General features: G+C 38.0%; 1 protein-coding gene across 3 annotated transcripts in view; it reads left to right on the top strand.

The window, feature by feature from the left end:
- The first annotated feature begins 21,115 nt into the window (after window positions 1-21,115).
- The window catches only part of Add3 (adducin 3), a 138,816-nt gene continuing 137,529 nt past the window's right edge, over window positions 21,116-22,402 (top strand). For 2 of the 3 annotated variants that reach the window (XM_020183105.2, XM_020183099.2), the window contains exon 1: window positions 21,116-21,296. The gene's annotated coding sequence lies outside the window, so the exon portion shown is untranslated. Of the gene's footprint in view, window positions 21,297-22,088; window positions 22,113-22,402 lie in introns of those variants that run through there. The other variant, XM_074078339.1, reaches the window with a different exon arrangement.

Below are 22,402 nucleotides of genomic sequence, written 5' to 3'. Positions count from 1 at the left end.
ATCCTAGCTAATCAGGAGGCAGACATCAGGAGGATTGAGGTTTGAAGTCAGACCAGGCAAACAGCTTGCAAGACCCTATCTCAAAAAAAAAAAAAAAAAAACCTTTGAAAAAAGGGCTGGTAGAGTGGCTCAGGGTAATAGGCCCTGAGTTCAAACCCCAGTACTGGGGGGGGAAAAAAGAAAGAAAGAAAAAATTGAGACTTTAGGAGCATACTCTGCCTGTCAATAGTCATCTTATAAATGAGAGGCAGAAAGAGCAAATGTGAGTGGAAAGGTGTTCTGTCTGAGGACAAGAAATGCTGTTTAATGTTCCAATTATGTTCCCAGCAAGTAGCAGAGTCAAGGCACAAGCTAACAATTGTAGCTCTAAGTTTTGCAAAAGAAACACAACAGAGGAAAGGAGATTCAAAGGAACAATGATCCCAGTTTTTAAAAACTATCTCTGGCGATAAAGTCCTGCAAAAGATGAATGAGGAGAAACAAAGTGCCTCAAAGTATATTTAGTAACATTTCTTTTAAAATAATGAGGGGAGGTGTCTAACAGACCATTCAGAATGATTTAGAGATAAGCTGTATTTTAAACAAGTTTTCTCCATTAGTTGGTGCGGTGTTTAGGAGTGTGCAGATTCTGGATCTAATTGGGTCATATTCTGCCTCTATTCCTTACTCTTCCCAAGCCTCAGTTCCCCCACGTGTAAAATGGGAATAACATAGTGTCTACTTCATGATGATGTCACTAAACAGGATATTATATTACCAAGCACAGAACCTGGAAATGGGAAAGGGGATGGCAGATAAAGAAGAAAAAAGACTAAAGTAAGATTAAGCAGAAAGCAGCTTTATCAAGATCAATGTCAAAAGGATGAGTGAATGCGTGAGTGTAGTTAACTCCCTTCCATGCACCTCAAATCCAAGCAAAGAAACAGACTGGAGGTGTGACTCAAGCAGCAGAGTTCCTGTTTTGCAAGTGCAAAGCCCTGAGTTCAGGGCTTTGGTTGGTTCAGTCCCAACCCAAGTATCTAAATCATCAAGCAAAGAAATAAGGAGAAGAAACTTCAGCACATGGACCTTAATCTCATGTTTGTTCAATGGCACCTTTTGACTTCTTTCCTCATTTTACTGTGTCTGATTAGCTGAGTTTTCTGACCAGCCAAGTTCTAGAGAAAATGAGTAATAAACAAAAGGGAGCTAAAATAATTGCATACATTGAGAGAGGTAAATCCATATCCTAAAGAGAATTTGGAGGCTCTGAGGATCAGCACCTCTGAGGCTGCAGAGGTTAAGTAGCCTCACATATGCAGTTAGGGAGCAGCCAAGCCAGACTAGACTCTGGAGACAGCTTAAGGTCTTCCTCAGGACATCATGATGCCGGAGATAATATTAAGAATGTTACTTTATTTCATAGCTGATGGCCAATGAAAAATGAAGGAAAAGCTTGAATACAGGCATCTTTTAAAGTTCCACTCACAATAGGCCTTACTCTTCAAATGGGTCACTCTTTATCACCATGGTGATTCTTCCAAGTTTTCCTGGAATCATCAGCTCTTTTCTAATGAGGACACTCCCCAGAACTTGCAATGCCACCAAACAGATAAATATTTCCCAGTAGAAAATACTTAGCTCCTTGTGCAGCTTAGTCAGCAATTGCTTTTCCTTCTCCACTTCTCAGGAAAACAGCCTAAAGCCTGCACTTACATTTGCTTTGGATGTCACACTCTTTAAACCTCTTAATTGTACTGATGACAAGGCTTCTTTCCTTAGGTTTGTGTGATTTATGTACTGAGAAACCCACTTTCTTGCTTCCTGTTTTTTTAACTGAGCAGTGAGTGTATCATAATTTAAAAGCCTTGGAAAAGTAGTGTGGCACCTTGAAAGCAATATGATCAGCAATTCCACTTCCGGGTACACATCAAAATGAATTGAAGGCAGGGTCTTGAGATATTTACACACTCATGCTGATAGCAGCATTATTTGTCCTAGCCAAGAGATAGAAACAACTCAAATGGATAGTTGTATAACCACAATGTCAAAATATAGATATAGGTATAGTTATAGATATAGATATAGATATAATTATCAAATATTATTTAGGCTTAAAGGAAAGGAAATTCTGACACATGATACAACATGGATGAACTTTGAGGATATTAAGCTAAGTAAAATAAGCCAGTTGCAAAAAGGATAAACATTGTATGATTGCACTTATATGAGGTATCTAGAGTAGCCAAATTCATAGAAATAGGAAGTACAATGGTTGCTGGCAAAGTGCAGAGGAAGGTATAAAATTTCAGTTTTGTGAGATTAAAAAGTTCTGGAGATTGGTTGCCTAATAATGTGAATATATTTAATAATATTGAACAGTACATTTACAATGGCCAGGTGGTGAACTTCGTGTTATGCATCTATTGTTATAGTTAATTTCTTTTAATTTTTAAGAGATGGAAAGAGATGGACAGTATCTAAGTCCTGTACAGTTTATCACAAGCATACATGCAGTTATTTTAAATAGTCTCATCAGTCAAAGTTGTGAAGGTTCACTATGGAAACCCTGGGCATTAAGTCTTCCAAAAGCATGAGGTTAAAGCAGTGGAAGTAGAAAATGAAGGAAAGAACAATTATTTACCTGGAATATTTGTTCATCTGAATCTCTAAGTTTCCACTGAGCCCATATTGATCTCCAGTGAGCTAGAGATAGCTGTTCTAGTTTTGTAAATATCCCCAGAGTACCTTTGTAGAAATTTGATTTTGTCCAAATCTCAAAATTTGGTTTCTTGAATTTGTAGGAAGAAATTTGATTATCTCTAAAATGGATCCAATCAAAATTACTGAAGTTCAAGTTCTTGCTGTTAACACAGCTCTCAAAAGAAATTTTATTCCCACTTTCATTGAATACCTATGTTGAAATCTTAACCCCAGTACCTCAGAATGGGACCTATTGTTGCAGACACAATTAACTAAGATGAGACCATATTGGAGTAGGGTAGGTCCCCAATTCAATATGACTTGTGTCTTTATAAAAAGCTAAAATTTGAACACAAATACATATACAGGAAGGATACCATATGACCACAAAGGCAGAGATCAAGCCAAGGAAAGCCAAAGATTTACCTGCAAGCCATCAAAAGCCAGGGGAGAAGCATGGAATATATTCCTCCTGGAAGCCCTCAGTAGTCAACCCTGTCAACATCTTGATCTTAGACTTCCAGCCTTCAGAACTGTGAGACAAAATATTTTTGTTTACACCAAAAATAAATAATCACTCATACCACTTTTTCCCTTTGCCTTTACTCTTTTGCCTTGTAGCTTTTCAACTCTATTTGCTCTAAAGTTTCCCATCCCTTAAGGTTCTTGCCGTATGCATCATAGTTTATTAAAATATGCCTGGGCTTTATTTATAAGTAATTTCATTAATGTGTTGGCTTTTATTATAAAAGCAATACATACCCATTGTTTAAAAGTATACTTTCATGCAATCCATGAAGTTAATAAAGTAAAAAGAAAGAGACCTCTCTCTCCATCCCCACCTGACCAGAGGCACCTCCCCAGGAATTAAAAGTGGGATATTGCTCATCAGAGTTTTTGCATATGCATGCATGTGATTATAAATTGTTTAAAAAATATGCAACTTGCTTTTCTTCAATTAATAATACATTCTGAACAGCTTTCCATATTAGTATGTATAAGTATGCCTCTTCCTTTATGGATGTTTCTTACTTTATTTAACAAATTCACCAATAAATGATGTTTAGATTGGTTCCAGTTTGCTACTATTGCAATCTGCACCTTGTGTTTAGTTCATAATAGTTAGCAGTTCACATACATTTGTCCCTTCCTCTCTCCTTATCTCCTAACTCCTCCCTAAGTTTTTACAAAGATTTGGCAAAAATCCTATTTCCTGTCAAAAAGTATTTATAGAGCATCTAATATTTCAGGGTTTGAGTCTCTGAGGAGGACTCTCAGTGTTTTTGTTTTGTTTTTTATAAAATACACTGTCTATTTTGGATTTACTTCATGTACAAGAGAAAGCCATCTCTGAGATCCCAGTATATGGTAGTCCCTTACTTAAAGTTGTTGGAGTAAATGCATAGAAAGAAAGAAATGATGTTGAATGAGTAAAGCAAAAGAGCCCAGTGGTGTCATAGAAGCATGGTGTCACAAGTGATGGAGGAGGGCATTCACAAAACTTTTCCTCTGCATTTCACTTACCAGAAGGGAAGCATTGAGGCCAAAGGCCAAAGGATTTGGCTAGAAACAAACTTGAAACCTTATGTTGTATCTTGAAATTTCACATCCAATTTGCATTCTATTCAATACCATGTTGTTTGCTGCCATATAAATGAGATCTTTCTCTTTAAATCCAGGATAAAATGGATACTCCAACAATACATACCATATTTATCAAGTTTCTCCTGGCATGCTTTCGGGAATGTGTGTGCCTGTATTTGAGAAATGTGAGATGAAGGGAGATGTTGAATAAGTTCTCATTTTGTGCCTCCTTCTGTGCATCCTACACACCCATCTCACAGCCTCATTCCTTCCAACTTTCTGCTAAAAGTCTCCCCAACCCCTATTGTCAATCCTGGTTATTTTATATTGAAACTCTACTACCCAAGAAATAACCTTTCTAATAACATTTAAGGTTATTAGGATTCCAGGGGATGCCCTTCATTTATCCACTGGCTTCTTGGTTCAACTCATCCCTGTCATCTGTGACAACAGACTCTTGGAGGGATGTAGCTTGTTTCATTTAAGTTTTGAAAAGCACCCAAACTAATGCTGTGGTCAATTAATGTTGCCTGGGTTCTGATCACACAGTTCAGTATTCTCCTTTGTATGTGATGGACACTGTAAAAGGAACATATGTTTTGAATTGCTTCTCCAGAGCTCCGATCTGTCCACCTCTCTTCCATCCCCCATGCTTGGGTTCTGGGTTAAGTCCTTACTTTCTCTTGCTTACATTATTTTTCTGGCTTCCACCTTGGCTCTTGTCTTTTTACTTCATTCTCCTTAAAACTGCAAGAGTGATTTTTCTAACAAAGAGATCAGCCCATGCCTCTCCCTTTCTTAAGATTTAGGTGGCAACAATCCACAATTACATGCAAATGAGTCATATTTCACTTATTTATATAAGTGAAAGAAGCCAGACACAAAAGCATATCAAGCAAAGCAAAAAACCCAATAAAACCAATCTATGGTGTTAGAAGTCAGGATAGTGGCTACACTTAGCAGTGGTGGGGAGTGTTGGGGATTGGGAGAAAGGATGACTGGGGCTTCTGACAGGTTATTATGTCCTATTGCTTAATCTGGGTGCTAAGAAATTATTTTCTCTTTTGTGAAAATTCAGCCAGCTTAAATTTGGGGTGCTCTTTTCTATGTCTATTCATAAAATAAAACATAAAAACAAGCAAATAAACAGCACTAGTCACTTTGCCTTAACATGATACGCAGTCATTCACCTTCTCCCACCCCAACTGTTCCTCCACCAATCATCAGACCTACATTAGCCAGAGAGATGGCCTGACGCTTTCCCAAAGCACGCTTCCTGTGTTTTCCCCATGCTGCTCACCTTGACAGCAAGCACTTCAGCTGAAAGTTGACTTACCCTTGAGGGCCCCACTTCAATTATCACCTCCTCCAAGAGATTTCTTCCTGATCACCTCCAGTAAATGTAATGGTTCCCTTTTCTGTACTTCTACAGCACTTTGTAATTCCTTTTCTATAGCTGCAGTGACCATACCTGTCATGTAAAAACCAGACACATGGTCTGAAAAGTATGAGTTACACTCAATTGTACAGGATACTGTGATCAGTGTGGCCTGAAAAATCCAGACTATGTGTGACACACACACATATTACCATATAGTAATTACCATACATATTACCATATAGTAATACCTCTGCATTTGTCTCTCCATCTAGACCAGAAGTTCATTGTTTCTGAACCATGAACCTCTTTGGCAAACTGGAGAAGCCTATGGACTCCCTTTTTAAAGTACATTTTTAGTGAAGTATGACCGTAAGTGCACAAATCATAGTGAATTTGTACAAAGTGAATACACTCAGATTTCTAGCATCTGGATCAATGAAATAACTAACTTAAAGTCCTCCCTCCCACCTCCTCTTAGCGGCTACCCCAAAAAAGAGTAAACTTGACTTCTAGCCCCACAAATTAGTCTGTTTGAAACATTACATAAATTGTAGTATGTTCCCTTTTGTGTCTGGTTTCTTCTTGATCCTTAAATTTGAGATTTCATCCATGTTTCTGAATGTAGCAATTGTCAATTCATTCTCCTCTTGGGTGGTATTTCATTGTATCAGTATTCTGCTGATGTATTCATTCTTCTATTTGTGAACATTTACTTTGTTTTTAGTTTGTAATGTAATGAATAGTGATGTTATGAACATTCTCATGCATGTACTTGTTTCAAAACAGTTTTTTGATGCCTAAAATAAGATACACAGGAACATCTAGAAAATAATTAAGTTAAATTATGGTATTCATTGTAAAAAAAGTTTGAGATATTGTTATATGTGTGTTTATTAACAATTCCTAGATCTTGCAGTGGGTCTAGTTACTTAATTTTGAAGTAGTGATGTAAGTAAGTAAAATTTGAAAATTTCTGCCAACGATAATATACTATGAAAATGTCTGTGATTTTTCTATTGATGACAAAAATCAGACATACTATGACTACTTCTCTGATGTGTTGAATACTTTCCCAGTTGAAGGAAATGTTAAATTTTAGTGAGGGGTTAGGTTTTTTATTTTATTTGCTTTTTTGAAATAGGGTCTTGCTATGTAGCCCAGACTAACCTTGAATTTGTAATCTTGCTGCCTCAGCCTTGCCTCTCAAATGCTGAGATTACAAGCATGAACTGCCACACCCAGCTAGATAGAGGTTAGTGAAAAACAGACATGTGAGTTTTTTTCGCCATGCAAATTCAGTAAACTCCTTAATTCTGTTGAGTTGAGAACTTCTGATCTAAACTAAGCCCACTTAAAAACAAGGATTATATCCTAACTATATTAAAAAAAATCTGAATATGGAAGCTGGGTGGCGGTGGCTCATGCCTATAGTCCCAGCTACTCAGCAGGCAGGGATCAGGAGGATTGTGGTTCAAAGCCACCCTTGGCAAATAGTTCCACAAGACCCTATCTCAAAAACACCGTTCACTAAAAATGGCTGGTGGAGTGGCTCAAGGTGTAGGCCCTGAGTTTAAGCCCCAGTACCACAAAAAAAAAAAAAAAAAAAATCTGAATGTGGTACAAAATTTAGTACATCATAGGTACTCAATATTTTTTTTGAATGACAAACTCATGGGTGATAATAGCTAACTTTTATTGAGCTTGTGGTATGTGTCGAGTACTATGCCAAGTGCTTTTTTATTTTCTTGTGACACTGGGGAGAGAACCTAGAGTGTTGCACATGCTAGGCACACTAAGTGCTTTAAATATTCTTAAATTTTCAGGAGAACCCAGTTTTATTAATAAGGAATCATAGACTTTGATAGGATATATAACTTGTCAAGATTTTAAGTAAATGTAAGACCAGGAATTCAAACTCAAATATTTCTGATAAGTGAATGAAGAGATTAATGCATAAATGAATGAACTTAACCAACTTCACCTCCTATTCCATTAATCTTTACAGTAGAACAATTTCAAGAAGCTGTTGGGCTGGGTACCTGTGGCTCATGCCTATAATCCTAGCTACTCAGAGGGCAGAGATCAGGAGGATCTTGGCTCGAAGCCAGCCCAGGAAAATAGTTCCTGAGATCCTATCTCCAAAAATACCCAACAGGAAACATGGCTGGTGGAGTGGCTCAAGGGGTAGAATGCCTACCAAGCAAGCAGGAGGCCCTGAGTTCAAACCCCAGTACTACCAAAAAGAAAAGAGTATTTCTTTGTGTGGGGCAATTTGGCACCTTGAAAAAAATAGAACCCAAGTAGTAATTAACGCTGTTCCTTTAACCAATAAAACCAGCATCCAGCAAATGTTAGCTGACAGATGTAACAGTGCCAAGATTAAGTAGGTAAATTCTTGGGCCAGAGCTTTATTCACACTAATTAGTACTTAGTTCCAGATGTACTTATCAGGTCTTTTGTGGAACATTATCTGATAACCAAATCTCTCCTTTTTTCAAAGAAAATACTGGTAAGAATCACACTCCAGTCATGACATTTTGTCCTATCTGAGATCCAAAGAAAGCAGTGAAGAGGTAAGAAGGACTCCTAGGATCTCAGGAATTCCAAAGTCCTCTCTTGTACTGAGGACTTGGATAGGTAGGTGTCTTTACAGGGAACTAAGCCAGACTGTCTTTCAGTTCTGAGATTCTTTTTATTCAAAGAGAAACAGATTCAGGTCATTCATTTTCCTTAAAAAGATAGTCACCAAGTAAGGACTCTTAAACTTTAGGAAAAGGTGACCAAGTGCTTAAACATGTTTCTAAATTTAGTTATTCTCATTTTACTGTTTTTTAAATTATACAAATAGTATTTATACATATGAAAGCATTCAAATATATGAGCATTTAAAGTAAAAAATGAAAATTCTCCTCACGTCCCTAAACCACTCCTCAGACTTAACTACTGTTAGCATTAAAAGTGTCATGTTTAGATTTTCAAACTTTTTTCTAAATACATATACATTTATATCTACATGCACACATAAATATGCACACATATACATGCATTTATATACATATAGCATTACTTTTTACATATTGTTTTATAGCTTACTCTTTTCCTTGGCAATATGACATGGACATTATGCCAGATCAACCTCATGTTTCATTAAGGCTGAATAGTATTCCAATAATGAGGCAATAGTAAATTGTTTTTTACTACTCTCTACTGACTACTGTTTTTTTGGGAGTAGGGGGTATTTATTTTCCTGTTTTTGTTTTTGCTTTCTATTGGAAACCACAAGGCAATGAGCATCCTTGTGACTCTCTTGTGTAAATACTCACATATAAATTTCTATGGCAGAGTTTCATTTTCATGGACTTGCTTGCTCAAAAAAAAAAATCCCATGCTTTGATTTTTGATAGTTATGGAAAAATATAAGAGGAGACTTTAGATATTTCTGTTCCTAAAGAAATTTTCCAGGTTTCAAGTGATTGAGATCCATAGCCCTGGTTATCTCATTCATAAACTCACAGACTTTTCCGAGAAAGTCAACCTGTTTTCTATATTGCTGTGATCACACCTCGAACATTTATTCTAGCTCCTTCCAAACTATCTTTATTTCAAAGCATATTATTTGAAACAAAATTCAGAAGTCTTTTATGTTTCAAATAAGAGAGTAAACTCTACTCTCACTGTGGATTTGTTGCCCTGGTCAGTATACACATACCTACAACTTAAGTCTATGTTTAAGCTTCCTTCTCTTTTTCTAATTGTACAAGCAAAAGAATGTGTAGATTGATTAGGAAGGCAAATGCTAGAAAGTATATAGGAAGTGATTAGTTATTTAGCACTGGAGCAAGGGAAAAATTGACAAAATTGTAGAACAAACTGTTGGAACAAGAACCTGAAATCATGCCATAAACTCCTCAAGCCTCAATAAATATTGATTAAGAAAAAGAATCTTCTTAATAATCATTTTATTAAGCACCCTTTATGTGAATACATTTTATAGAAATTATTTCTAATCCTCCCAACAAATTTTCCACATAGATTATATCTCCATCAGACATACAAGGAAACTGAGGCTCATGGAACTGATGCAACCTAGTCAAGATTTCCCGACTCAGGTTTGCCTGATTTACTTTCCACTGTACTACGTTGTCTCTCTTGCCATCCTAGCTGCCCACTCAGACCTTCATGGACAGAATGAAGACCAATGAATGGAGGTGCCAAGGTCAGAGTTTAGCTCAGTGTAAGGAATGCAATGAGATGGGTGGCCTTTCACGGGAGGATGGGTGATAGGTCATCTGTCAAGAATATTGAAGATAAAATTCCTACAGTGGATCAGATGCTAAATCAAATGATTTTCAAATCCTCTTTCAAGTCTATAGATGTATAATTTGACTCCCACACCCATTTCACAGATAGGGAAAGAGAAGTGCACAATAACTAAGAGATTTGCTCAAGTCCACAGCTAACTAGTACGGAATGTGTGACTCTTCTACTGACCTGTTCACTAACAGATGGCTATTTTCAAGCTTGCAGAGTTTCTAGCATTTTGCCTATATAATATTGACTTGTACTACTAATTTGTTTGTGATGTTGTGGCTAATGTAGGCTCCACCTTGACATCCTGCAACAAATATGTGATCAGGGGGCCAGGGACTGTCACACTTTTGTTTTCAGTTCCTGTCTTTTCCAAAAACAAAGACATAAAGAGCAGCCTAATTTAGGATCATTCAGTATCACCTGAATCATCAATACCCTACTGTTTCAATGCTTTGGATTCCTAATCCGGCACTATATCAACAGTTGATATATATATATATATATATATATACATATATATATATATATATATATATAAAAGGCTGAATTATTCCCAGAAAATATAAAAGCCAAGTCCAACACCACAGGTGCATCCTGTTAGAACTCTGGCAATCTTTTGAAAAGCAATCAGGGTTGTATCAATTCTAAAGTCCCATTGGGTAGAAAAGAAAAAGAAAAAAGACTAACAAAGGTCTGTTAGAAACCACCACTATCTGGGCTGAAGCATGTTGTGTCATAGCCAGACTTCAGAGACTGGCTCAGAAAATCCATCCTGTAGTTGAAGAGACCCTGTGTGTTTTAGTAGGTCATTTGCTGTGTGCACCACCCTAACTTCATACCCAGGTCATTCCCAGATGTGAGTCGCAGGCTGTTCTCTAAGTTACAACCCTCCTCCCCTGCCCCCATACATAACACACAGAGAAATGAAACCATGAACCAGAAAAAAACAAAAAATACCTTCTGACAGAGACTGTATCCATTCCCTCATCCCAAATTCTCCGTAAAAAAGTATAAACTGAACTGGAAAACTGTAGGCCTTGCTCAGGTGTCTGGAGGCTTGATTTAGATTAGATATCTAAATTCTTACTATTTAACTTAATGTAAAACCTACGTAAGTAAATTGCCCTAAAGACTGCTAGAGAGGCTCATGTTGAGTTAACAATTAACATCTAAGCAATTTGATTCCCAGAAAGTCTATTTATTGTGACTACCTGGTTCAGATAGGTTATTAAAATGTCATTTTAAATATTCAAAGAGAGGGTTAGAAGGGTCTCAAGAGCACAGAAAAGGAAAGACCAGGTACTATCTCACTCAGTGGTCAAGCCATGCTGGAAGGTGGAAAGGCAAGGGGTTGAGAGCTTGGATTCTGAGCCATTAATGGGATTCCAAACCCAGCTCTGTGATCTTGGGCAAATTACTTAACTTCTCAGTGCCTCCATTCCATTGTTTCCAAATAGGTATAATAGGTTATAACTGATGGAGTTGTATGAATTAAATAAAATGATGAAATAAAATGCTTACAATAGTAACTAGCACATAGAAGTTCTCAGCAAGTGTTAGTAATGTTTTTACATGTTCAAAGGATAAGAATGGTGATCTCGCCCCCCCCCCCACACCTCCTACATTGAAATGAAACAATCGGCCATACAGAATCAATATAGTTTTTATATTTGGATACTGTTGTTATGTTTAATTTTCCCAAATAGCAACCACTATTAAAAATATAAAAATAAAAAAGTGACTGGTTTTTACATTTGGTCTCTATTTATACTGCATATAATCTGCAAGTGATTAGATTTCGTTTTTATTACTCCTGTTAAACTATAACACGCTGTTATCTCTCCCCGGGTGTGGTTCTCACTTAGGATGCTATTGGCCTGGTTTAGCAGTCTATCTGCTGCTACTTAACTTCAGCAATCATGATGAGTGAGATTGTGAGAAACTTGTCTTGTTCAGAGAATATTGTTCCTAAGACACCAGTTATTAGTTTTTTAGTCTTAAAGAGTTATAGGTCTTTAAAGCAGGGGGAGGAGAGAGGTCAACAAATGACTAGGATTTAACCCAAATGATTAAAAGGACAGGATGTTTTTTTTTTCCCCCTGGGGCCATAGAAGGAAATGAGAACTAAATTTAATGTTATGAGTTCTCATGTTCACAAATTGATGTCTTAGGTTTTTGTGTCCCAGTAATTATGCCCTGCTTTGGAAAGGCTTACCCTGTAAGTTTAGTCTGAGGGTAGAAATTCAGTAGCTGAGAGTAAGTGCTGCATAGAAACTATGAAATAAAAGTGCCAAGAGAGTTTCCAGAAAGGTATTTATCTTATGTGTAAACACAAGGCAATTTGTGAAGTGGGATTCAAGGGTCACATCCCACCCATCCTTTTCCTTCCCACTTCAATGGTAGGACTGATGTCAATCCATGGAGCCCTTCTCTCTCCTCTCTGCCTGTGAAGTTTGTGCTCTGCTATCAGACATTTACACTTTAGTGAAAAATTAGGTCAATGTGTTACTGCTCTCAGGAAGGATATGTTTCAAAAGCTTTACCTCTAATTTGTAGATTTCGAGGGTTGCTGTTTTCTTTTTTTAATTACTGTGTCATAGATTATATTACAAACAACTGAGACTACTCTAACTCAAATAAGAGAGGAATTTATTGAAGGAATAAGACTCACAGCTCACACTGAAGGAAAAGCTAAAGAATCAAGACTGGGAAAGGACGGGAGCCAAGTGAATCTTTAAAGTAGTATCTAGTCGCATTCTCTGTAGGGACCTTCCCTGACCAGAACTCTGATGTTCTAAAGTCTTGGTTTCACTCTACTCAAGATTTAGATACTGGGGAAGGAATATGTGGTTGGTGCAGCGTGGGCCAGTCCCTACCTCAGGGGAGCGCAGGGTGCCAGAGCTGTAGTAATGGGGTGAAAAAAGTTTCCACAAAGGAATATTGGGGCACTCTTACAGGGAAAGGAATGGAAGCTGTGCAAAAAAAAAAAAATACATTTTTCTATAATCACTAGATAAGAGAATTTCATATACCTATAAATAGGATACTTTGGAGATATAGTAAAGAAGAGGGCTGTCTTGTTACCCTTGAAATTCTAGCATTTAGCCATTTTTCTTCACATGAGGACCCTACGGGAGACCCTTTCCTGGTCTCCAATGACAGTAAGTTAAATGAAATAGAAGAAACTCCAGGAATCTGTCACCGGTTCACTGGTTTTCTCTCAAAAGCTTTTAAAACAACACCTTATGATTTGACTGTATTTGAGAATATCATTGAGTGTGTGTGTGTGTGTGTGTGTGTGTGTACCTTGCACATGCTAGAAAAGCACTTTACTACTGAGCCGCATTTCTAGCCCTTGGTTTTGTAAGACAAAGTCTCCTGTGTAGACCAGGCTAACCTTGAACTCTTGATCCTCCTGTCTCAGCCTCCAGAGTGCTGGGGTTAGAGGCATGGGGCACCATACCACATCATTGAATTCTTAAAACTATACTTTGTAGTCTTTTGGGATGCCATTGAAATGTGGTTTCTAAGGTAAATATTTGGGTGCTTTAGCTATAGTCAACAGCCCATCTACAGTGCTAGTTAAACATACCTGTAACAGCAGAGTTTTGGGGTGGGAACTGTTTAGAGTGGGAGCTGATTGTAAACTTCCAATAAACTGACCAGGTGGTTTTGAGGGGTTTTTTAGTTGTTGTTTGTTTGCGGCACTAATGTTTGAACTCAGGGCCTCATGCTTGCTTGGCAGGAGCTCTTACCACTTCAGCCACTCTACCAGCCCAGGTAGTTTTAAAATACTGTGTGTCCCTCAGTGTTCTAGACTCAAGGCTTACAACAATGAGCAAGATAAACAAGGCTCTTCCTTTCCTAAGACTCATGGGGAGAAGTTACTTATGAATAAGTATTAAAAAGTAACAAGATAATTATAGAGAGGAAAGACGATAATTGCAAGCTTAACAGAAATGTTCACTTTCACTTACCATACTATTTCTTCTTAAATTTTCCCCATCTCAAATATCAGTGCCACTGTCCACCCATGTGCTCAGGCCAAAGACTTAGAGGCCAGTCTGGATCCATTACTGTCCTTCCGTCCTTTCTCTCACTCACTCCATGCACTATGTCAGCAATTCATATCATCTCTGCCTCCAAGAGAGACCCCAGTCCATCTGCCTTTCCTTTTCTCCACAGTTACTCCTACAACAAGACCCCATTTCCTCTATATGGAGGACCTCAATGGTTTCCTAACTGCTTCCCAATCTCAAAGCATGCTCCTCTGAGTTCCTTCTCCATAATGTAGCAGAAGTGAAATTTCAAAAATGTAAATGAGATTGTATCCCTCCTTGACTTAAAGCCTTCTGAAAGTCAGGCTTCTCACCCTGGTCTTCCAGGCCTCCAGGGTCTAGCCCCCACCAAGCTTTCTGGCCTCATTTCTAGCCTCCCCCTCTCTCCATCACAGTGCTCAACCACGTGTTTTCCCTCAGTCCCTGAGGCACACCAAGCTTATTCCGACTTCTTGAACTTTGAATTGACTTCTCCCTCCAGCTGCCAGCTATAGGTCATTTAGGTCTCAGCTCCTCCTAACAAAAGTCCTCCCTGCTGCACTGCAGTCATTGTCAAAGGTCTGTTTTATATTTCTCACAGACTTAAGCATCTGAAATGACCTTATTTATCAATTTATTTACACACTAACAGCTGTGTTTTCCCAGTACAATGCAAGCATGAGTGCAGAGATTTTCTGTTTGTTTGGTTTATGGCTCTATCCCTAGCTCCCAGAAAAGCAGCCAGCACGTAGCACTGTTGTCTCAAGGAGTGAAAATAAGTGAGTAGATTAATGAAAAGTAACTGGAGGTGGAGTGTCTTTAAACTGGCTCTTGGTAAACTAAGGCTGAGTGTTTCAGGGTTATAGGTTTAATCGCTCCTGGGCTTTTTGGCTAAAATAAGTGCAGGGTTACAGGCTTGGAGAATACAAAAATTCTAACTTTGCCCTACATAAACTCTTTACAAACCCATTTGTTTCCAGGCAAATGTGTTTACTTGCTGTTCTGTCAACATACCTTAGACTGTCCTGTCATTGTGCAGTGGAGAGAACTGAGTCTGGGATTCACCATGAGCATAGTTCTGAGTACTATGGGACCTGCCCCAGAAGGTGACCCCACACCTCCATAGTAAAAAGGCTCTTCCCCCTCCTTTCCTCCTGCTCTTCCTACTCACCCCCTTCTTCTGCAGCAGGAAGTGCCCCATCTCCTCCTTGACCCTATTTGTATATTTTCTGATTGTGATATAATTGCCAAATGTGTGCCTTGGGCAAGTTCTTTAACTCTCTGAGCCTTGATTTCTTCATTTGAAAAAGAAAATTCATGATACTAACAATTGCTCTCATGACTAAATGTAACATGCATAGAACTCGAAGGTTTGACATATGATCATTCATTAAACGTTAACTATAACAACTCTTACTCCTTCTTATTGTTAATAAAACTGGAATTAGGTCTTAAAAATTATTAAAATAGAAAATAATATTGACAATAGACAGTTCTGGCTCCATGTGTACCATTTTCTAGAAGCTTCACATTTGTGTTTTAGTTCCCAACTAGACAGGGTATATATAGTTTATGTTTTAAGGGTTTTTTTTTTCCTCTCCATAGACTAGTATGTTGGTGCATAGCAAGGGCTCAAGAAATATTTGCTGCAAATAATGTGATTATATATAGTTTTGACTTTTAGAGACTTGCATTATGTCAAAATATAAGCAGATCTGGAAAATCAGGTCAGTTTGGGCTGCAATTTTTGTTTAAAAATTTAGGTTTGGAAATCCAGATGCTTAAGTAGTTTGCTGGTACGAGCTCTGCCTTTCATTCATTCCACATGAGCTTTTGTGCACCTGTTGTATACTGTACTCTGTTATAAGTAACTAGTAAAGGCCTGTAAAACAAGGAAGTTAGCGGGTCTAGGAGTGTAGCCCAGTGGTAAAACACATGCTGAGCACCTGTGAGGCCCTGGGTTCAATCCTTGGCACTACCTTCAAGTAAATGAATAAATAAGGAAATTATTACATTAACTTGCTAGTATTTCTAGCATGTTTATAAACTGTACTTTTACAGTTTCTCATTTTCTCTAACAGACTGGCTTAGAGAATTTACAGAACATACAGCATAACGAACAGTTAGGTTCTAGATTCAGAGAGCCTGGGTTCAAATCACAGCTCTGCTAATTCTTTGCTTTGAGATCTTGGGCAGTTTACATAAGTAACTCTAAGGCTCTAGCTTCAGTTCCTTCATTTGTAAAATGAAAATACTAATATTGCCTACCTTTAAGGGTGATTATAGGTATGAAATTAAATAGTGCATATAAAACATTTGGCTATCATGTTTTATTTTTGGTGCTGGGGGTTGAACCCAGGGTCTGGTACATACTAAGCAGGTGCTATACCACTGAGCTACATCCCCAGCCCAGCACTGGCATGTTTTAAAAGTTCAAAATATTAGCTCTCATTACATTACTAGTTCATATTACTCTACAAAGTAGAGCATACTAAGACCATTGTGCAAGAAGAATGCACCTGGAAACTCATTTTTGAACTTAGACTTCACTTCCGTTATGCATCAAGCATTAGAATAGAAACTCCATGTGTTATTTCATTGGATACAACAGCTCTGTCAGACAGGTATTATCTTGCAGGTGAGGGTGCTAGGCCCAGGGAGATTAAGTACCTTGCCCAAGTTTACACAGTAGAAAAGGTGCAGCCAGGTTCCTCCTTATCTGCTAAGGGAAAAGAAAGTCACCTGAAATTCACCTATTGTGTTGCTGAGTTGCTATAGCACTACACTGTTTGCCGAATTAGCAGTGCTCAAACTGTTGCACCTGAGAATCAACTGGGGTGCTTTAAAAATCCTCAGTAAAGAGCCCCCATGCTAGAAGATTCAAATTCTAATTCTTCCTAAAAGACCTTGGGGTAGGGCCCAGGAATCAATATTTTAGGAAACCCTCCAAGTGATTCTGTTGTGGATGGTGCCTGACTTCATGGTAGAAACACAGTGAGAAGAATTAAAATACCTGTTTTAAGATCATGTATATATATATATATATACACTAAAGATTAGCAGCTAAAGTTAAGACACATGACCTTGAGATGAAAAGATGTATACCCAACTGCTTTATTTTAGGTTTCACGTAATAATCATATCCTTTGCACTCATTTTTACAGTTTATGTGGAAACTGATAACTCTTAAATTCATGAGTTTTTATGTACTACCTATGAGTGGGCCTCTCATTAGGAATATCTTATTTGTAGCAGTTGTTTGCTTATTTATTTAATCATGATGACTTAACGTTACCAAATAAAGATGGATAAATGAGAATTAACACTTAAAAAAAAAGGAGGCTATTTCATTGAATTTACAAAGTCTGATTATTTAAACAGTTGTATAAGGATATGTCAGCATTTAGCTGAGGTAATTCCTTTAAAACAAACCATCTAGGTCACATAGTGCTAATAAAATGTTGATGAATCCTTGAGTATTTTGCCCTGATTATATCTCCTTGGGGAATGGAGAACTCATTAGCATGAGTTCCTTGTCAGTCCTCCCTACCTTGTTCCCCAAGTACTTTCCAGACAGGTTTGGCATAAAAAAGTGATCAAAATGTATGCAGCATGGCCAAATTTCAGATGAATGGCTCATCTACCCAACTGATTAAACACATGACATTACGTAATATGAAAAGACAGCTGTGCTTCGTTAAGCTTACTTTTCTGTCTGAAAACTTTTAAAAGGTAAATTTTAGGGAGTGAGCTAGGGAGAGCTCTCTGTATAAATTCTTGGCTCTTCATATTCAATTTCAGATGCCTATTTCCCAACCCATGAAATCCTCAAGGCTGAGTTGTTAAATTGGGAGTAGCAGGTATGTGTGTGTGTGTGTGTGTGTGTGTGTGTGTAGAAAGAAACCTGTTTGCTTTCTGAAACAAGTAGTAAAACAGGTTGTTTAGTGTATGTGATGTCCCTTGTCCAATTACCTTGAACTAGGTAATTGATTTAAAATTCATCTGCCTGGACTAATACCTTATATTTATGCAGTGCTTTGAACTTTTCAAAGCATTTTTATATTTATATATCTCATTTGAACTTCACAACAACGCTATGAAGTGGGTAGAGAAGGCAATATAATCTACCACTACCACTTAAAAGATGGTTAAACTGAGGCACAGGATGTCAGGAAACTTGTTCAAGGTCAGACGACCAGTAGATCTCACAACTAGAACCAGAACACCAGCATTCTGAAACTTAAGCCTGTGCTTTCTTGGCAGAAAGGGTCCCTGCCACTGTTTGATTTACCCAGAGTTCCTGTGGAGATTCGTGGCTACAATTTAATTGGAGAATACAAATCAGGCATGCCTATAGAGCTCCACAGAAAGGAGATTGTGTCTTTTAGATCATGACTGTGTTAGAAAGGGGAGGTAGAGAATGGAGTCAGTTGTTTCCCACAATGCAAATTAAAAACAAACAAAAACACTCTGTAATCTGTTTCAGGGTATTTTGGGGCAATTCATTCGCTAAATGGTGTATTCATTTTTTAAAAGTATTTATTAAGTGCCTTTCTGTAAGAGACTGCTCAGCACTTTGGGAAGATACAAAGAGATGCATTTAATATTTTGGAAGGATTGTTTTGAATTATATAGCTAGTCACCATTTTATTCATTGCTCATTACCACCTAGTAAATGAAATGAAAAAAGGAAAAGAAAGATAAACAAAAACAGTTGAAGGAAACTTGGCAACTAATTTTCCTTAATTCTCTCCTTGTAGGGGGCTTTATTTTTTATTTGTTTAGTTTTTCAATCAAGGTGATAAGTTTGCCATGTCATTTAATATGGCACTCATTTTTAACCCTACTGCTTCCTTGAAATTAGGGAGACTGGCTCAGGTTGGTGCAAGGTTCCCAAATAGGAATACCAGACCAAGATTTAAGAGAAAATATTAACATACAGCCTAAAGCTTTCAGTACCAGAAAAGAATTTCCAAAGGCCAGAAATGAGTTTTTGCAATAGTTTCCCCTCCCTGGCTCCAAAAAGAACCTTTCCTCTCTGCAGGCATGCTTGAAGATGTGTACAAAAGGAAAGAGGCACTAATGTGTGCAAGGAAACAACCCACAGAGTAGCTGAAGGCCCTGTCATTTGGTTGGAAGATAAACAAGAGTTTGCTAATGGGTAGTGTGGGTTCCCTGGTGGGGGGTGGGGGCGGGGGTGGAGTGAAGGGTAGGATGGAGGTGGTGGTGAGGGGGAGGTCTTTTTTTATATTATTATTAAACAGTCCCCTGGAAAATTTTCTTTCCTTTCTGCACAAACATCTCCAAACCTGAAGATAAAACTTGAGTTACTATTTATACTGATTTTAAGTACTTGTTTGATATGTTTTTAGTTTATCCTAAATGTACACAAATAGTGTTATTAAGTATAACTATTTTGTTGTTTTTGTGACAGGCCCTGCTCAGTCCCCAAAGTGGGTATTGAAACAGTGTGCATGGTCATATGTACTATTTATTTGCTGTGTGTGTGTGTGTGTAAAGAATGGAGACCCAGAGTTAACCCTGTTCTGTCCTTACCATTTTCCCCATTTTGCTTCTCTGGGTTTCCATGTCTTCAATTTGTAAAATGATAGAAGTAGATGAACTCTAAAATCTGTTCCAACTCTACCAACTGATGATGCTGCAGCTTTTAAACATGTTTCAGTTACATTCAGCATACATTGAAGTTATATTTAACATACATGGGCACTCTGAACAACATGGTAGGGTACCACTTCAGGAAAATTGGCCATAGTTGGGTATACCATCACAATTAAGATAAAATTAAGCTTATTCACTTCATAAAATCATTATTTGATTTGCAAAATAATTTCAGAATACCAAATAACAAATTAGTTGTGTATTTAAAATAAAGATGTAGTTTAATACATGTTTTCAGGAAAAGGAATCTTGAGTGGAACATACTTGCATTAAAATAACAAAAAATATACACATATGCATGTCATAATTAAATCATAGTATTTTTGGAATGTTATAGAGATTCCTGAGAAATTTCAATGCAACGTCCACATTTTAAAAAACAGGGAAGGACTTGTCGGGTGGTTCAAATGGTATAGCACCTGCCTGGCAGGAGTGAGGCCCTGAGTTCAGACTCTAGTTCCACCAAAAAAATAAATAAAAAATAGGGAACTAAGGACCAAATACTTGTTCAAAACCATATAGATCATTCATAAAGATCATGCAAAGAAAATCAGTGGCAGAATATTTTCTATATTCAGTTTGTGACCACATCTCCACATTTACCTCTGAAAAGTCATAAATATTCAGTGCTTAAATCAAGAAATATTATTAAAAATAAATTTGAGGTTATAATGCAGACTTTTATGAGCACAACACATTTTAGTAGTCTAAATAGAAGATTCATATTTATAATAAGCTAAGTCACTTGAATTTCTTAATTTTGTTGAGCTTTGAATTGCCACTGAAATAGCATAGTACTCTGCTAACATCTTCTAACATTATTTTAGATACTATATTTTTTGTTTTTTCTATAAATAATATTGTGGTTTTATAATATACAAGTATATATTGAAATTTTTCAATAATCTATTTTCTAACTGGCATTCACTGAAGTTCCAGATGTGCTTACAGGTGTTAGTAGGACTTGAATCCATTGCTCAAAGTCACATCAGCAGGTTTTACTTATTAGTCCTTCCATTGTACTAAGTACTAAATAGTCTCACTTTCTATAGTTACTTTAGTACGACGATTGGAAATTAAATATTAGCACAAATTGCTAATCACTTTCAAGGCACACGGCTTTATTTTTGCCATTCACCCCAACATGTGAAGTCAGTGGGGCTCTTTAACACTCACTAGTGCTTCTAGCATTTGACCCACACTAAAATCCATGCTTTGTTCCTCCTTCACCCAGTTAATTTTAACCTTGACCTCCCACCGCTCTAACTTGCTTTGCTCAGTCTCAAAAAAAAAAAAAAAAAAAAAAAACTCCCTGATCTCCCTGATTCCACCCTTTCTGCCTGGAATGAAGCAATAGTGGAGAGGAAAAATAAAACCCATTCCTTTAAGAAAGATTCCGCCTCTTTTCTTATAAGCAAGCGCCTAATGGTAATTGTGGAGTCTCTACTAAGTCACACACTTTACTACTCAGCAGTGGGAGAAGCTGCTGAAGCTGCTGCTGCCGCCGCTGGTCCGAAGCTGCAGTGAGTTCTGTGCAGCACTGCAGAATCCACACCTAGTAACCGAAGGCAGACACACACGTCCACCACCCTGCACACAAGGAAGACTGAGATCGTCTGCGGGTAAGCAGCTCTGTTACCATTTTGTTCACAAACCGTGGGAAAGGGAATGATCGTGGAAAAAGACTTCAGACATTCTTTAAAATGATTCTGTGATTTTGTCCTCCTTTGGTGATGGTGGGGGTCTAGGTTTGTGACTGGCAAATGCCCTGTGAAGTGGAGACTATTATGTGCTAATGTGCCTTGAAGATACTTTTTTTTGATATTCATAAAAAGACTAACCTGGATGCATGCAAAAGCTTTTTAAATTTTTCTTTGCTTTTTAAATGCAAGAAACCATCCAGCCACTCCCAATATCTCTCTCAAATACTGCAGCTATTTTAAAATGCCAAATAAAATGACAGGCCAAGCATTTTCTAAATGTCGATTTTCTCTCCAAAGCTAGGAAGTCTTCCCCACGACTGTTTAAAGCATATTTTAAAATAATAAGGCATGGTTGGATTTTGAACAAACGGGCAATGGTGGTAGACTAAAATTTCTATAGCCTTAGTCCAGTGGAGAGAAAAACGAGGATAAATGAATCGCAATTTGTGCCAAGATTCATTTTCCACACTTCATATGTGGGAAGAGGAAACTACATTTTAATTAGCACATTTTTAGGGAAGAGGGAGAGGATGAAGATGAGGGGGGTGGTGGGAAGTATTTGAGGGGGAAGAGAAGAGTCTGCCGATGAGGAAGGAAATGAAGTGGACTGTCGCCAGTGTCTTGGAAACGACGGGAGATAAGGGTGGGGAGTGAAGTTTGTTGTGTGTGCTAGGGTGGGGTTGACCCTAGGGACCATGAGTCACTAGCATGGCGCTCGGAGGGGTGTGCTTGCGGGTGAGTTCGTGCCGGTGGAGGACATGTGTTTGGGAGAGATGTGCAAGTCGTGGGTGGCAGAGAAAAGTGTGCGCCGCTGGGAAGTCTATTTCGAGAATAGGTTGGGGTGAGAAACACGCCTAGGAGGTGGGGGTGTGCGGCCCAGTGTCACCTGTGGAGGGGTCCCCCAGCCCTGCAATTGAGGGTTGCAAAGTTTGCCTGGCCTCAAATAGATTCTGAAGGCTGCTGGTAGGACCTGGACTTTTCATCTCCAGAGGTCAGTTCTCGAAAGGTTATGGAGGCAAAGCGCC

Source organism: Castor canadensis, chromosome 7, assembly GCF_047511655.1.
Source record: "Castor canadensis chromosome 7, mCasCan1.hap1v2, whole genome shotgun sequence".
Lineage (NCBI taxonomy): Eukaryota > Metazoa > Chordata > Mammalia > Rodentia > Castoridae > Castor > Castor canadensis.
The sequence above is the reverse complement of the archived record's forward strand: the minus strand, read 5'-3'. Positions and strand labels throughout refer to the sequence as shown.